This window comes from Pundamilia nyererei, unplaced genomic scaffold (genome assembly GCF_000239375.1).
Source record: "Pundamilia nyererei isolate P.nyererei 1_Seehausen unplaced genomic scaffold, PunNye1.0 scaffold00042, whole genome shotgun sequence".
NCBI lineage: Eukaryota > Metazoa > Chordata > Actinopteri > Cichliformes > Cichlidae > Pundamilia > Pundamilia nyererei.
This window is the reverse complement of record NW_005187443.1, coordinates 2,822,614-2,839,694: the sequence shown is the minus strand read 5'-3', so window position 1 is coordinate 2,839,694 and position 17,081 is coordinate 2,822,614. Positions and strand designations below refer to the sequence as shown.

General features: G+C 41.8%; 1 protein-coding gene across 4 annotated transcripts in view; it reads left to right on the top strand.

Annotated features, from left to right (window-relative positions):
- Positions 1–10,215: 10,215 nt before the first annotated feature.
- The window catches only part of plxna1b (plexin A1b), a 175,638-nt gene continuing 168,772 nt past the window's right edge, over positions 10,216–17,081 (top strand). For all 4 annotated transcript variants that reach the window (XM_005731319.1, XM_013910375.1, XM_005731318.1 and 1 more), the window contains exon 1: positions 10,216–10,367. The gene's annotated coding sequence lies outside the window, so the exon portion shown is untranslated. The remainder of the gene's footprint in view (positions 10,368–17,081) is intronic.

Sequence of the window (17,081 nt, the reverse complement as noted above, 5' to 3'; positions counted from 1 at the left end):
TTCCAAAGCCTCTGTGTTTCCATTCATTAAACCATTTATTGATTGTAGAGCTTGACAATGAAACCCTGGAGTGTTCTTGACTTGGTTAGATAGAGAGATGAATTTGTTTCTCTTAACCAAGGAAAAAATTCTGCAATCATCCACTTTAGTTATCTTCTGTGGTGTTTTGGGCTTTTTGGTGTGGCTGAGCTGGCCAGTGCAATCTTTCGTTTTCAGCATGTACCAGACTGTTGATTTAAGTTCTTGCTATCTCTATGATAGATTTGGCTATCATGGCTTTCTAACACCTTTGGACCTCACACTGAGAGAAGAGAAGATCAACACTTGGAGTCAACTGCACATCTTTTAATGCTTAGTTTGTCACGGCATAAGGAAGCCATAAAACTGCTCGTCAGTCAATTGTCCAATTGGACTATGAATATAAATGGCTGTATTCCCTAAACAGTTAATGCGATGCTTTTGCCAGAACCCTTAAATTAAAGATGAAAGTCTGCCTCTTGCTTGATTGATTTAAAATCCTCAGTGGGGTTTTACAGAGGCAAAATTACAAGAAAATACGAGTGACAATCTCAAGTCTTAAAATTTGATCAATGCTGTTTAATGGTAATTTTATATACTGCATAAATTACATTATATACATAGTTCACTGCTTTTGTTTTGACAGATGTATAGCACGTCGCCTTACAATCAAATTGCTCATTACTGCAGTCTTCACAAGCTAAGACGCTCTTATGTTATAATGAAGCTGTGTATCGGGGATCCAGCGAGACGACTGAAGCTGGATTCAGGAAGAAGACTCAATGGTATTACATGCAGGCGATGTGCTTCTGCACAGCATTGTCCGTTTGGGATTTTTTATACCCGGAGGCCACTCGGAAGTGAACAGCGATGTCTCTCTCTACATAGGATCTGGTGTCCTCTCCACCTTCTCAATAATTCAATGGAAAGAGGAGACATCAGCTCTCGTATAATTACTGTGTGAGGGTGACAAGCTCCTCTGTCAAGGGCAAGATGGGAGCAAGCTTTACACTGCTGAAGAGAGCTAAAAGACACAGCAACAGCAGGTGCTGCTGGCACCGCGGATGACAAAAGCTTCAGCTAAATATGAGATGATGAAACTGCAGGTAATTTGGGTGGAAGTTATTTGGGTGGAAAACGCTGTGACAACATGCGGTGTTTTTGTTGCTTAGTGAGAACTCAACTCCGAAAGTTACAAAGCAGCTCTAAAATCGTGACAAGCCTCAGCAGCACTGAGAGGCAAGGAGGCCACTCCTAATTTTACACCTAAAAATGTCATTATTAGATACAGGGGGCAATATTAATTTATGAATTTTGACATGCTTTAACATGGGTATTGTTCTGCTAGTTCTCAGAGGTCAAGAGGCAATGCAATCCTTCTCTGCTGGGCAGAGAGGTGCCTAACGTGATATCTGATTTCGGCTCTGGGCTCGGCTGAGATGACAGACTCTGTTAATCTAACACCAGGCAAACCGCAAACTTCCTGCACAAAGAAACCCTCAGCATAAGCATACCTGCCAAGATATGATTAAAACTGTTACTGTCACTGGGACCTAAAACCTGGCATGGGCAAAGGCTTGGCATACAGCCCTCGATTTTAAATGAGCTAGACAAAGTAGGCAGTCATTAGAAGTAGACGTTTTGACATACCGTCTCCCACAGGCAGCCGGGAACGTGTCTGGACCAAAATGTGAGTGTGCTGATTTGGAATCCCCGAGGAGGCCCGCTAACTGTCTTTCGTCCTCATGTAAAAGGCTGAGCTGATCTGAGATTGGCACTCGTGGTGATGAAGCTTTTCTTAAGAAAGCGCACAGGATGGATCATTATAAATGGTTACATATTAGTCTCCAGATTGTCCAGTTCGTGTCTTACATTAAGTCTCTCCATCTTGGGGACAAAATGAAAACACTTCTATTTTATAAACATTTTGCTCCACTATTATTCATGAAAGCAAAGTCTGCAAAAATAAAGGCTGCATTTAAGGTTGATGGTACATGGTAGGGCTAAAGTTTATAATATTCTGACTTGATATTAAAATATAAATTATTTACACTTCCATTTGGCTGATATATCAAATGAAACTCTGCCTCGCTGTTTCTCACTGCCTGCCGTGTTGATTGTTTACTTAAGCTTGGAATTCATCATTTAAACTTGGACATTCCCCACCTATTAAATACAGAATAAATTGAACATGTTAGCACTTGATTAGCACCAAATTTCAGGAACAACAAGGCTTGGCCACAATTATCTCTCAGAATGTATCGTATTTAAGGTGTTGAAAAACCAAAAGGAAAGTCACACTTGTAAAGTACTTCATTGTGTACATTTCTCTTTTTTAGCAGGCACAACTGTGTGTATAGAAATATGGAAGATGAATGTTGCCTGCATAAAACCACTACATAAAAACAGATCAGCAAAGTTCTCCCTTCACTTGAAATTAAAATAGTTTGAGCCCCTGCCTTGTCACAGCAGGTAGCCCCCCATATTTGATTGGACAGTTTTACCTCAGATGTCCTTCCTGACGCAACCCCAAGAGGGAGCTTGAAATTAAAATCACAGAAGGAAGAAGTAACGTCTCCTCTTGCCTAAACCAACCAGCTGTCCTCCTCTTGAGTTTTGCATCAAGTGATCCAACTAAACACAACACAGATACTTTTTTTCTGGAGTGCTGCCGTGTTTTGAAAAAGATTACAGAGGTCCAGATCTTGCTATCCTCCTAGCTTGTTGCAACCATGTTAGCAAGCTGTTTGGATAGAAATGGATGTATTTCTTTTATAAACTTCGTCATAAACTACATAAATACATTTCTTCATAAAATATACGAATAGAGGGTCAGCATGTCTGCTTAATGACATGTTAATCTATTTAACACTGCCATAAAATATGCTAAAAATATAAACGACAGTCATGCTAAAATAATGGATGCTTTTTGCTAGCTCAGTGTTAACCCACAATGCTGCAGCTTGCGTATACATATTTTACATGACAGGAGAGGATAGCTTTGTGATTATTTTTAGCCATGTGTCCTGACAATATTTAAGCTCACACATTGAGCACAAGGACATCACCGCGCCATAAAGTCAGCCACACTCTTAAAGGACATCTACAAAAGCAGCTATGTGTTGTACAAATAGAAACATCAAAGCTCTTTCCCTCACCTCTCTTTCTCCTTCCCTCCTCATTGTCCTCCAGATCTCTGTGACTGTGAAGTGAAAAAGGGGGGGAAAAAAATAATAATACCAAAATCAAAAGACAGTCACAACACAGGTTCCTGTAATTTTTTGATCACAATGGAATATGTCAAGTTTAATCAAAAGACTGGTGTTAGCTAGTCTCCCTACTATGAGCACCCCAAGGCGTGCACATCAGAAGCCAGCAGAGAAGGGCCACATAAAGTGTTTGATGGCAGCTGAGAGATGACACAAAGAGGCTGTTTGTAACTAATTAGGTTCAGTTCGCCTCACCTAGATTTTAATTATGATTGGGTACTTCAAAAATTTCTGCACCAAATGCATTCTTTCAAAAAATAGCTGGGCATGAGCAGAAAACAAGCTTTGCTGCTAAACAGCCAAGCATAGAGGAACCTACTGTTTGCATGCCCAGCACAGCACGTGGAAAATTAATGGTGTTGTGTTTTCCGGTGCCTTACGAGGTGTGCTTTCTGGTACAACATGCTTCTAATTACGCTGCAACACTCAAGTAATATCAAAGTTGTTACTGTTTTTGATACTAATTACATACATCATAGCATTTCTGCCACTAATTGACTCCATGCGCTATTGCTTATTTCTGTTTCCCACTGCATTTACACGACTCGTATTTGTTTTTCTATAAAGCTCTTCAATATTCACGAAGAGGAGAATCTACCTTATCAATTTAGAACGTATTAAGGTCCATCAGAGGTGAAATCACAAACCGTCGTCGTTACAAATTTGCTGTGTTTTTGTGCTGGCCGTGCTCCCTTGCCACATTCATAATAAGTCTTCGGGCTCGGCACTCATTGGTGTGAAGCAAACTGTTAATTCTGAGATTTGTGAGCACCTTAAAATGATTCACAAGCTGCAGCAATTTCTTATCTCACCAGTCTTTTCCCCCCACTATGACAGATTGCAACCCAGAGGAAAACATTCAGCAGATGAGGAGCTCTAGCACAGACAGGTGATTCACTTCTAATGGATGTTAATGTGGCAGGCACGACTGAGGATATTCCCAGTGGTGTACACTTACAGCTAATTGATAACTGAGGTCTATGAAAAGATGCACATTAAATCATGGCCAATGAGCCTGCCTATAAGGTTGCAGCAATTTTAAAGAGCAAGTCTCCAGAGTCTCTTAAGGTTTCCCACAACTGAAATGCAAACTGAATGAATAATTAAGGTGGAAGTATTCTTAACTCATATTACCTTACTAAGACATTACGATTTCACAACAGTTGCATAAGCATAATCTTATAATGCATAAACAATTTAACCTCCAGCAATACCAGGTTTCTCAATCCCCTAATGACTTTCTTGATTTCTCCTCGTGTTACTGTTTGATTAGTATCGCTCCTAACAAGCCCAGGTGTGATCCTGCAATTTACTTAAATGTAATAAAAAACAACATTTAACTTAATACATGTGCATGCAGATACAATTTGATTCCCTTTGCCATGAACAGATGCCGTACAATAGATGTAAACTTTCAGAAGCTTTAATTTAGAAGGGCATTAAAAATGTGCATGTCTGTGGTGTTTACTAATGGAAATGAAGTTGTTTGTTCATATTAGGAAAGCACTAAGCTATTGTAGTGATCACATACATCACAGGTGATGGGTTTTGCAGCTAGTAACTGGAATGCTGTGCTTGGCAATACGCTCATGTGAGTGCCTCTTCAGAATCAGCGTGTAACATAATACAAAAGTATACACTGGTGTACTGTATGCAAATAAACTAGGGGGAAGTTTGTCTGTGTTTCATTTATCCATTACATCACACACTGTTAGTTTGAGATCACTGATCTTATCATGTACTCACCAGCCTTTTTTATTAGTTACATCATGTTAGTAGCTCTGATCCAGAGCTCAGAGCTGTGTTCATTCTTCATGGCACAGATTCACCAAATGCTGGAAACATTCATCAGATATTTTGACATGATAGCGTCACACAATTGCTGCACATCCGTGATGTGATTCTCCCATTAAACCATGTATCAAAAGTGCTCTACCGGATTGAGATCTGGTGACTGGGGGGGGGGTCTTAAGGAGCTTTCTCATACGGTGTGTTATCAACACCCATCGGAAGATGGGATGAAGCGATGAAGATGGTTAGCAACTAGGTAGGCTGTAGCATTTAAATGATGTTCAGTTGGTACCAAGAAGCCCAAGGTGTGCCAAGAAAATACCCCCCATTGCACCACCAGCACCAGCCTGAACCGTTGATACAAGGCAGGATGCACCCATGCTTTCACGTTGTTTATGCCAAGTTCTGGCCTTACCATCTGAATTTTGCAGAAGAAATCAAGACTCATCAGACAAGACAATGTTTTCCATTCATCTGCGGTCGACTGTCATGAGCCTATGTGTAGCCTCAGTTTCCTGTTCTTAGTTGACATGAGTTATTTTTACCTTCCTATCAACTCAAAGGAGCCTAGCAACTCTCCTCTGACCTCTGGCATCAACAAGGCATTTTCACCCAGCTCATTGCAGTTTCTATAATACTCAGACTCGCCTGTCTGGCAAGACACAACCATGCCACCTTAAAACATCTTTCTTCCGCATTCTGGTGCTAATTTGAACTTCAGCAGGTTGCCTTGACCATGTTAATATGCAATCAGCTGTGGCCATCTGATTGGCTGATTAGATTTGCATTAATGAGCAGTTGAAAAGGTCTACCTAATGAAAATGTATATGTTCATCACAGGCAAATGACGGTGTGAATATGTAAGTTCAATGTAATATTTTTCCCTCATGAAAGTGGTTGAAGTTTATAAATGAAGTCTAGAAAATCATCTTGTCCCTCCATAATATATATATTATATTTGAACAACAGAGCAAAGAATTCTGGGACAGTTTTGATGAATGAATAGCTTTGTGCTTCTGTGTATCTGTACTATTAGTGTTGGACTGCGTTATTTTAATGAACACTTCGCCTCATTATGACTGTGCTAAATGTTATAATCTGTTCTAACATCAACATCTTCAATTGCCTGAAATAATCAAGACAGATAGTTATGTTTTGTTATTTTGACTTGGCTTCAAACAGACGTTTCAAAAAGTTTCTGTTTGTCCTGATCTGGCGATGGAGGGCACAGATGGCACAGTTCCATAATGGCCCAAGATCCTCAGAGCTCAAATAGGATTGAAGTGACTGTACAAACAGATCAGACAGGTTTAGCCAGATGATATCCTGTAACCCTGCTACCCAGCAGTCAGCCATCTTGTTGTTAGCCAATTAATGGCTCATTACCTGTTTAGCCCGAGCTGTGCCACCTCAGGTTACAAGGCTACCAAAGCTGCACTTCACTCGCTGGTTCAAATCTGATTAGTTGCGCCTAATTGGCACAGATCAGATGTTTTTTTGGCTTTTATGTACCAAGGATCGGGTTTCATGGGCAGTAAAAGAGATGGCATCGACTGCTAGGGAAGAACAAACAGTGATCTTCTTTCACTTTAAGAGAATTAAAACAAAGTTTTCTCCATCTCTCTTTTATTTTTGTGTCTCTGGAGCACATTTTAATCTGCTGTTATCTGTGTGTCAGGAATAACTGGAAATTCAAGGTACTGTCATTGTATCTGAGTGTGATCATTTCCCTGTGTATAAAAGCAGCCTTTTGTGTTTTATAGACAGAAAAGATGTGAGATCTTTGAATGGATCTGTTTGTGTATATAGATGCAAACATCCTTGCTTGTTGGAGTGTTTGCACAAAACTGCATTTATGTGCGTCTGTGCGATTGCACACTTTGTGTATTTTCAAGGATGACCGGTGCTCTTTTTCACTCTTTTCAAACATTTCTTGGTGTCTTGTTGCTCACTTAAAATATTTGCTCTTCTTGCCAAACTCAGGCCCATTAATACTACATGAATATATATTAAATAAACAAAACAAGCAGAGAGCAAAACAGCAGCAAAGCATCCAAACAGCCATGCGTGCATTTATTTTATATTCTCACAGCTTTCAGCCCAAGCAACTCGACCCGTGCACTATCTAGTGAAGTCATGACAGCTAAGATTAATCAGGCTCATTAAAAAAATACCACCACTGAGCACTATAGACAAAACAGCTTTTGGTTTGCACTGTAGGTATGTGCACAGAAAGGGCAGAGTTTTTTTGTTTAAGCATATTAGGAGTGCTGTGTCTTTATTTATTACTGTAATAATATGCAACCAGAACTCAACAAACAGCTCAGTGGAAGACAGAGGAAGCGAATAGTCATTCTGGCTCACATAAGCCTATTGTATTTCATACTACATGAAAAATTTTCCCATGAGAATTTGCACCCGGCCTGAAGTGAACTGGACAGACGTGAGTCACACTAATACAAAGCTAATCAATGTGTTACTGTTTAACTGCGAGATAGAGGTTTTGTCCAGAGGCCTTTCACATGTTAAGTGAGGCTAATCTTTTAGTATTAGTGTGCCCAAACCAATTGTTTCTAAAGGCACACAGTGGGCTTTTTGACTACTACTGAAAAGCTGCGAGGTTTGATAGACTTGGGGGAAATTTTCTGGCAAGTGTCGAAACTCAGCTACTCTTCTATTCTAATGTGCAGGCACGCAAAGGTCTGTGTTGTTTTTAATCAAAAACACACATTGCATCTGCGTCCGTGAAACACTCATTCTCACCCTCTCACACTTAGATACACACACAGCTCGTGAGGCCAGGTGGTGTGGTTAGTGCCAGATCTTGGTCTCTGCTCTCCTGAGTGCAATTGGTAACCTGAGCTGCCTGTTTGAGTAACTCAGTTATCCCAAAAGCTTCCTTGCTGCACAGACATCATGGAAAAGTGCCCAAAAACATGGCTTACCTAAGCTCCTAATATTCACTCGCTCTTCGAGGAATATTGAAATAAAGCTTCGAAGGTGGCTTTCACCATTGTGAAGTTCAATATCATAGGAGAAGAGGAAGAATTAAAAGTTGGTTGGGGTATAGGCTTACAGGGGCAGTTTGTATTGAAAATCTGTCATCAAAGTGACACTGAGTCTAAGTAAGGCTGTGGAAATGTGTCAGCTGATGGGACATGACAGACAGGCTTCGGGCCTCCTCGTTTAATTAGAAGTCTGACTTGTTTTGTGGAGCTCACAACTAAAATCTGTCTGCGATCATCTCCCGGGCAAGTTCTAATTTGAACAGCATTCACTGTAGATTTAGATTTTCTGCTCACGACCTGCAGGTATGCAACATCTTGCAACAGGATAAACTGTGCCTGTCAGGGCTTTAATGTCAACTGGTTGTCTTGCAAATATTTGTTGTCACTCTGTCCACTCCTGTCATCACCCCTATCTTGTTCCCACACAGTACTGCCTGGGTTTCTCCCCCTCTGCTGTCGTCTACTTCTAATGTAATCTTTTCCTGCGTCTGCTATTTGTTTTAACTTGAAGTGAGAGATGTGTGCTGTGAAACATATTTATGTAGGTAATAATAACTGTGATAATAATGACTTTCACAACTGTGATTAGTTGTGATTGCTGGAGTGGTAGTTGAAAGTAACAATGTCCATGATTATATTTTAAGTGGCCTCCAGATTTTCTTGTTCTCTTTGTTTTATGTTAATTAAATATAATTAAATTGAACTAAAGTCATTTCTTTATATTTTACCAAGAAAATGGGGAATTGGTGCAGCGATTCACTGAAACTTGTGCAAACATACATGGAAATAAAGTATATAGGGTGAAAACTGAGTTTTTAACAGTTTGCATGAGCTTGAAAGTCAACATTTATTCTTAAATATAGCACAAACTTTCTCAGAAGAGCTTTTTTGTCATTGCTTTATGTAATGTCCTGATCCATGCTGAACCTCCTCCATATATACTGATGATCATTTGAACCAAAAACTGTAATTCAGGACTCCATCAGACCTGTTGCCACTGACTTTCAGTGCAGTTCCTGTGTAATTTCCCCCATTTCCCTTCCTTAAGAATAGCTTCTTGGCAGCCACCCTTCCACTGAGACTATTTCTGATGAGGCTTCAGCAAACAGTACATAGAAAAATTGAAGGTCCAGCTGCATCTTTCAGGTCCTGTGTGAGATCTTTGTTGGATTTTGTAATTTTCTTTCTCAAGAACATGACTTTCAGATACCATCATCTGCTGTAAATAGCTTTTTAGGTCAGCCACTTTTGTCCTCCGCTAGTCCAGTGTTGTCAGTTTTTTAAAGGACATGCTACACACCATGCTGAGATGTGCCAAGTTTTCAGCTAATAACTCTATGAGAATCACCTTGCTGGTGCAAAAATACTATTTTATGCCTGTCAAACTGTGTTATCTTTGGTATTTTTCATATAATCGGCTAAAGAAATGGGAACAAATTACATGCTTTTGTGACAGGTTGCTAGTAACAAAGTGCCTAAAGATAATTTAAAATTGCTGCTTTGCTAAGTCGTCTGCTATGTGTAGTTACAAGACTTGCTCATCCTTTGAGTTATGATCTTTTCTTATGCTTGAATGATTCATAGGTCAGTGTTAAGTGACTTAAAAAAACAAACAAAATTCTCTGAAAATGGTCAGATACAAGAACTGCAGCCAACTTGCAAGGAACAACTTTAAAAGACCTTGCTCAAGACTGCTTTAAAAACATTACAGGAAACTCTGGCTCCTTGGAAGCAAAATATAAAAAAATGAATGGTGACTCAAGACTTTTGCACAGTTTTGCATTTCTTTTTAGATTTTTATTAAGTAGATATAAATATTCATTTACAGAGCCTGCCACTACATAATTACCTACAACTGAGAAGGAGGAAATACAGAAAGCCAGATAATTAACAGTGTACGAACATAATAGTTCATAATTACAATTCAATTAAAAACGTAAAAAAAAATAGTTTTGCACGTGTGGAAGCTAAGCTTGGCCAAATTATGAATGTAATGTAAAGGTCTCCCCAGCCTTCACATTATAAAGCAGTGGAAGCCCTCTATGGGTTTGTTTGGGTACTGCAGCATCAGCAGGGACAGCGGCGGCAGAGCGCCTCCTCCCTCCCTCCCTCCCTCCTACTCCTGGAGCCGGAGCTGCATTCCTCTCCTCTCCGCTCCATTCACACGCAGGGAGCCGCCGGAGAGAGAGCAGACCCGCTCTGTGACCAGTGTGGAAATGTCCACAAGTTTTGGAATTTAAAACCATGGCGAGGATATCTACCCCAAGGATCACTTGAACCTGTAAGTACCGCGAAAACTCTGGAGCAGGGCTCTTTTCGCGTGGAAGGAGCAGTTTTTGGTGGAAATATTGCGCTTACATTCCCCCCCTTCTGTATTGACACCGTGTGGTGAGTTTGGGGTTGTGTTTCGTCTCTTTCCCCAACGTCTTCCCAGCTCGCGCTGTGTGGTTTCTCCACGAGTTTGCCGGGGAGAAAGGTGGAGGCTTGTGGCTCCGACCAAAGGCAGCCGTGGAAAGCCGTGCGGCCGGAGGACCTGTAGAGAGATATCTACTTATTTAGGTGTGCGCTGGTGTGTGTAGACTTGCGTTTCTGTGTTGCGCTGTGTTGAATGTGCGCCCCGGTGTGACCACCAGCCGGATTGGAAACACAGAAGCGCACACACAGACACACACAAACTGTTAAAACTGCGGATATTTTGAGCTCGCGCGCCGCTTTAGCTAACTCTATTACTGAGAGCATTTTTTCTCTTTAATTGCCTCGCGCTGAACACCTGGTGCTTTGAGAGAAAAAAGGGGATGTTGCGGGTTTTTTTTTTTAAGTATCCGCGGGTTTTGGTGCAGTGTGTTGAGTTTTTCTCTGCTTGAAGCACGGCTGTTGAATTAAAAATAAGAGTTTTTGGGAGAATGGGAAAAGGAGGAGGGGGGGGAAGCAAACTACCGGCACCGGGCTAACGCGGACCAGCTCGCAGCCTAATCTGGCTCAGAGTGCGCCGGGCGGTTGCATTGCCTCGGAGGAGGAATGCCACCACCATACATAATTACAGGTATTCAAGGAGCTGACACTCACTGTCTGGGTAAATAATCGGGGGGAGTCTGAAGAGTCTGCCTGGCCTTAAACATTTTATTATTATTTTTTTAATGTTATTTATTTATTTATTGCTTTTTATGTTAATTTGACTGCCCCGGCTTTAATAAATGGACCTAAGGGAGGAGTTGTGTTAGATTTCTCTAGGGAACAAGGTAGTACCCCCCCACCCTTCTAAAAAATAAACAAATAAATAAAGCGATTCCCGTATTAGCTTTAAAATAATTAGAAATTGTATGTCGGCGTGATGTGATTGGGCCATTAATCTGCAAACCAGTTTGTGGCAATTTGCGAGCTTTGTTATTCGACGGCAATTGAATTCCTCTCTTCTGAGCAGGGATGGAGTGGTGAGGGCTGTCTGTGGGTGTGTTTGAGTGCGCATCGGTTGTCAGCTATTGAAAATGCTCTCATTGCTCTATCGGATTCTCCTCAGTTCTATTTTTTAATCAAATCCTGGTTAACCAAATTAGTCTACCCACCCCGACCCCCGCACGCAGCATGAATTCATTTGGAGCTCGTTTTAAACATGCATTCATGAATCATATTAGATGAGTAAAGGCTTAGAGATAATTTGAACCTTTTTTCGGGGTGGTGGGGTGCAAGACTGGGGGTTAATGAGAAAAGTCACATCTGTGTTCCTTAAATATTTGCGCGTGGGTGTATCATCTGCACATCGTGGCACCCGTCGGACGATTTTACTACATGTGGCACCCCCTGGAATAGACAGAGGCGGTTTGTGTGTGATGATGGCATAATTCTGTATTAGAGGTGGTGTGACCCTGTTTGGCCTGAGATAGGGGAAGCAACAGTTTGTTATTGACAGTTCAATGAAATGACATGCATTCACATGTAAATACTGTGGGATTTCAACCATGACATGAGTGTTTGTTTAAGAGGTGGTGCCTAGACACAAGGCTTTAAATCACTTAACCACAGGACCAGGGACATCTCACCAGCTGCACAACACAAACATACTGAACATGTCAAAATCAAAACTGGCATTATTCACACCAGCGTGTGACTGACAGAGAGGAACCAAAGGCATCATTGACTTTTTTTGTGTGCAAACAATGACCTTTTTCTTATTTAGCAGCGACGGGGCTTGAAATGACAAAAAGCTCAGTGTAGTTCTCCTAGTGACAAAAAAAATCTTCAAGTGATTATGGATATAATAATATGCTCATGATTACACATGTGCATGTTTAGACATGCCCAAACAACTGCCTGTTTTGACCCTAATCTATGAGAAATGGGAGGATCTCACCTACGTGATTGTTTCTTTGTTGTTTCAAAAAGTCCCACTAGTCCAAATGTCATCTTGTACGGCATTAACATGAAAGCTGGCAACCCAGCCAGAAAATTACAAGCAATTTCCCTCAATCTTCCCTAATTATGATACAGATCTGCCCCACAATAGAGCAGCAGTGTCGTGAATTTTCAAAGTCTGCCCTGTCCAGTCTGCCTGCTGCCGTTTGCCTCTGTGAAGAGTAAATCTGTGATGTCCAAACTTTGGAATTCGAGCTGACATGTGCTCTTTGCACCCCTCTGGTCCGGCCTTTGTGTGGCTCCCCCCACGTCGCATTGCTCCGGACGTTTCAGTGAGCGGCATATTTAAGGTCTAATTAGATTGTAGATGGATGACGAAGCAGAGGGGTTGCGCTAAAGTGAGGACTGAATTGCATCTTGGCATGCTGTAAGACTGAGCTTGATATATTTTTGCTTTACTGCTTATATTGATAGAGGATTTTAGAAAAGGAAATAAAAACAAGGATTTGAAATAAATTCCTGCAGACACACATGGGACTTTCTCAGCTGGAGTGAAAAACTACTTCACTGGGTTAAGGAAATTGTTTATATATGGGAAAGGACTTTCACAGTGTAACTGTATTCTTGAGGGTATGCTGCACTATGATTCATGGCTTTCATGCAGTGGGAAGATATATGCACTGTGTTTGCACTCACAGTTTTGTAGTCTGTGTGTTGCTACACTGCAGAATCCAGGTCCTTTTCCGGTGTTCCTCAATGTTTGACCAGTGTAACATCCTCAACTTTTAGGCATTTCCTACTCTCTGCCTCCACTTTTCTGCTGCTCTTCCTGGCTCCAGCCTCATGCTGCCACTCAGACTTCCTTTCCTAGTCCGTTCTTGCCACCGACACCCCCCAAATCGAACACTTTCCCTCTTCTCCAGCAAAGTTACACCTTGTCAGGTTGCATGCTGATTCTCCTCTCCTCTGGTCTCCCTTTTCCTCCTCCTCCTAGAGAGAGACTGGACTAGCAGGCCAGGCCAGGCTTCTCTGTCTGTTTCACAACTGGCTCCTCACTATGTTTCATTTACGAGATGGCTAGCCTTCATTGTTTGCCAGTGCCTGTCCATTGATGCCCCTTTGGCTCAGTGAAGAAGCGTTTACTACTAACTGAAACGGGATCCCCTCTTGAACTGAAACAGTGGTTATGTCAGAGAGTGTCACGTACACAGTAGTGTTAACTCTGCCCCAGCCCCCCATGTGTGACTGAGGGCTTTTTTGGCTCAGCGATGTTGTAATGCAATATCTGTTTTCATATCACAGCCGGTGGAGATGGCATGTTTTTATTACATGAGTTTTCATTTGTGTCAGTCTTGCTAAAGAGGTTAGGCAGAGAGGTATGTTGCCTGCTGGGTTCTGTTAAACTAGTGTTTGTTTGTTTGTTTGTTTGTTTGTTTGTTTGTTTGTTTATTTATTTATTTATTTATTTATTTATTTATTAATTTCGTTGCACGTCTTGATCTTTTCTTCCTTCTTTGCTTCCGTCACGTCCTGCCCAGCCTCTCCGTCGGTCACCTCCCTATATCTCTTTCTGAGCCTTTCCCTTCCTGTCTTTCCATCAGTATTTTACTTAGGCTCTCCAGGGTTTCTGTGATGCCCTGAGGTGAGGAGCCACTCAGCAACAGCAATATTAAAAAGCACGAAAGAGGGTCCAGCAGTAGGGCTCTACCCGAAGGCCATGCTGTGCACACACACACACACACACTCACAGCTCTCATGGTGCTAACACCTATCCAGCCGACAAGCCTTAATATGAAATAAATTCACTCGCCAATACCTGGCGGGCCTGTCTTGACTGACTGCTCAAATAGGAATGACCTCCATTTGGCCCAAATAAGAAGCTGGGATTGAGAGTCAGTGGGCGGTGTTGAACTACAAAGTGCTGGTGCATTACGAATCATATCAAGAGGTGAGTTTGCAGGTGAGCCGGCAGCATAAACCCTCATCAGTGCCAATCAGAGGCAAATTTAAAGGTAGACTGAGCTATCTGCAAGCTTCATCAAAGTTTTTGCAAAAAAAAAGGGGGTGTGGGAGGGGGGTGATCAGGTGTGACAGCTTTATTTTGGTCTCGGGGAAACTGGCTGAACTAGAAAGGATGCATAAAGTGAGTGGTTGTGGAATTTAAATGAAGGCTCAGGCTGTACTGTTTGATGCTCTGACCATTAAAAACCCAAAATCCTTGTTGCATGCCTTACTATAGTATAGCTGATTCAATATGACCACTGTGAGCAGAGCAGAAATGTCCGCAGTCTGAAAATGGCTTTTTTCTTTCTTTGAGGAAGGCAGCTTTAGTTTCTCCGCCGTGCTCATCCAAGTGAACTGTCTGTTATGTATAATTAATTTTCTCCTCTCTCCCAGTTTATTTTTATCGCTCACTTTTAACTGTTTCTTCAAAGGACCCCTCCCCCGCTTCCGTCTTCCTCAGTGCCTGCTGAAAGTGACAGCTGCTCGGGTACAGGGACGCTTTTTGAAGCAGGCACTGAAAAGGCCACTCACTCAAGACAACTCGGAATAGAAAAATCTCTGCCGTTCTGACAGTATCAAAACCACTCCTGCTAATCTGGCTGCAAATTGAAAGAAGCTCCAGTGTTAGTCTGTGCTGCATGTTGGGGAACAGAGTTTACATGGCTCCCTTTTTTGTTCAAAGATTTGTTGGTTGGTTTGCTTACAATGCAAGGCAGAGGGACAAGACTGACTTAAGTAGGGCAAGAAGAAATTTTGTCGTTCGCTGTTATGTGCATACTCGCATTTCTCGAGGACAATACTGCGATGAGTTTATTTTCAAAGAAAGTCAAATTGACAATCCCTCATTTCATTTGTGGGAAAGACTCATCCCAACCAAAGCGAACCAGTGTCATTGGCTGTATTTGACCCTCGACCCCCAGCATGTCACTACTTGGATTGAGTTACAGTCATTCCGAAGGTCCCAGCGATGCAGAATTAAGCTCGTTCCACTTCTGACCTAGTGGCCTTGTCTAGAATCCCACTACACCTGCAGCTAGTGGGCACAACCTCAGCATATGAGGCTTCCTACCTGGCAGGCTAATGCTCTTGTCAGCAGTCTGTCTTCCCCCATCAGACACTGACTCAGACGGGCAGCTTGGGTCTGATTGTTGCAGACGGACCAAAAAAAGGAAAAGAAAAAAGGTTTCTTTTGTTGCTTTTTCGCTTATGAAAAGAGAGCGAGTCTGGTATTGATCTGGAAATCATCATTCCTTCCTGTAATCTCATCTCATGTCATCTATATTGTTTAATAATTTTATTGATGAGGTGTGCATCTGACAGGTTGAGTTGCACTTAATATTTTCCTGGATTAGCATCTGTGAAGTGAGGCTTCCTAGAATCATAGTTATTGTTACTTAATGTGAATCTCAAATTTTTTTCTTTTTCTTTTATGAACAGTATGTTAGAACTGAGAATTAAGTCACAGACATAGAGGGTATCCCACATACCCCTAGTGTCTGCCTTCCTAAATTTACTCTTAGCAGGAACAACCAATTTCCCTAGTTTATAGGGCAAAATTCTAACCTTTGAATGGCTTCTATCTGGAGCCTGTCAGTATAAGTGGCAGAAATTGTGTCTTGCGGATGCTGAGATAGTCTCAGTTTAGATGAGGGAGCCTACTGGTTGTTTACTGTGCTCACTAGAGTCTGTCTGCCTCTTCAGGCATGTTTGGCTTGTTAATGAGAACCACTGTGTGAGAGAGGAGGCAGTGCACTGTGGGTGTGTGCCTGTGCATGTATTTGCATTGAGATAAGCAGCACATCGTTGATGTGCACACTGTATCTTAACATATTTGTGCATGTGAAAGTGAAAAGACCTCTGGTTTAATGTAAGGTAACTCTCCACTGTTGTAAAGGAGATGAAATGGTGAAGAGTTTTCACTGGCATGTAGTTATTGAATGTTTTGATTAATGTAATGGTGCAGTAACTCATAATTGCGTACTTCTTTTTCATCCATCTCAGTCATAGTATCTGCTGTGTCGTTATTGCTGTCTTGCATCCTTCTACTTGCTTAACACACACACCCCTCCTGGTTTCTGTTGTGTTTACCAAGGGGAATCTTAAATAATTCAAATGGTCTGTACTCCCCAGCCATGTAAATAAGACCTAATAGAAGGAAGGCTTTTGAAAAGAGCGACATGGCTGTGGGCTAGCCTGTAAATCAGCTAGATGCCTGTCTGGGCTCTTTATTGTGTCTGTGTTGGGACTAGCAGTAACCTCCATGTTAGAGGAAGGAAGGACAACTCATTCCACAGAGGTCAGCAGTTTGGTGACTGTGCCCCCGAGGCAGCGGTGGGCATTGAAGAAATGTGTGCATATCCATGTAGGACACAGGTAAATGTACCCTCTCTCTAGTCCCTTAGTTGCGTTCAGGTTTGTGTGACACACACAGACACGCATGCTATGCCTCATAAACCATACACTCTGATGTCAGCACCTGCATGTGTGTTTACCAGATGGAGATAAGTGCTCATTTATTCATTTTGTTTACCAGTAATTTTTTCCCCTGAGTGCTTGGCACTCATTAGATGTCGGCTGGTGCTTTTGGCTAGCTTGGTGTGTGTGTGTGTGTGTGTGTGTGTGTGTGTGTGTGTGTGTGTGT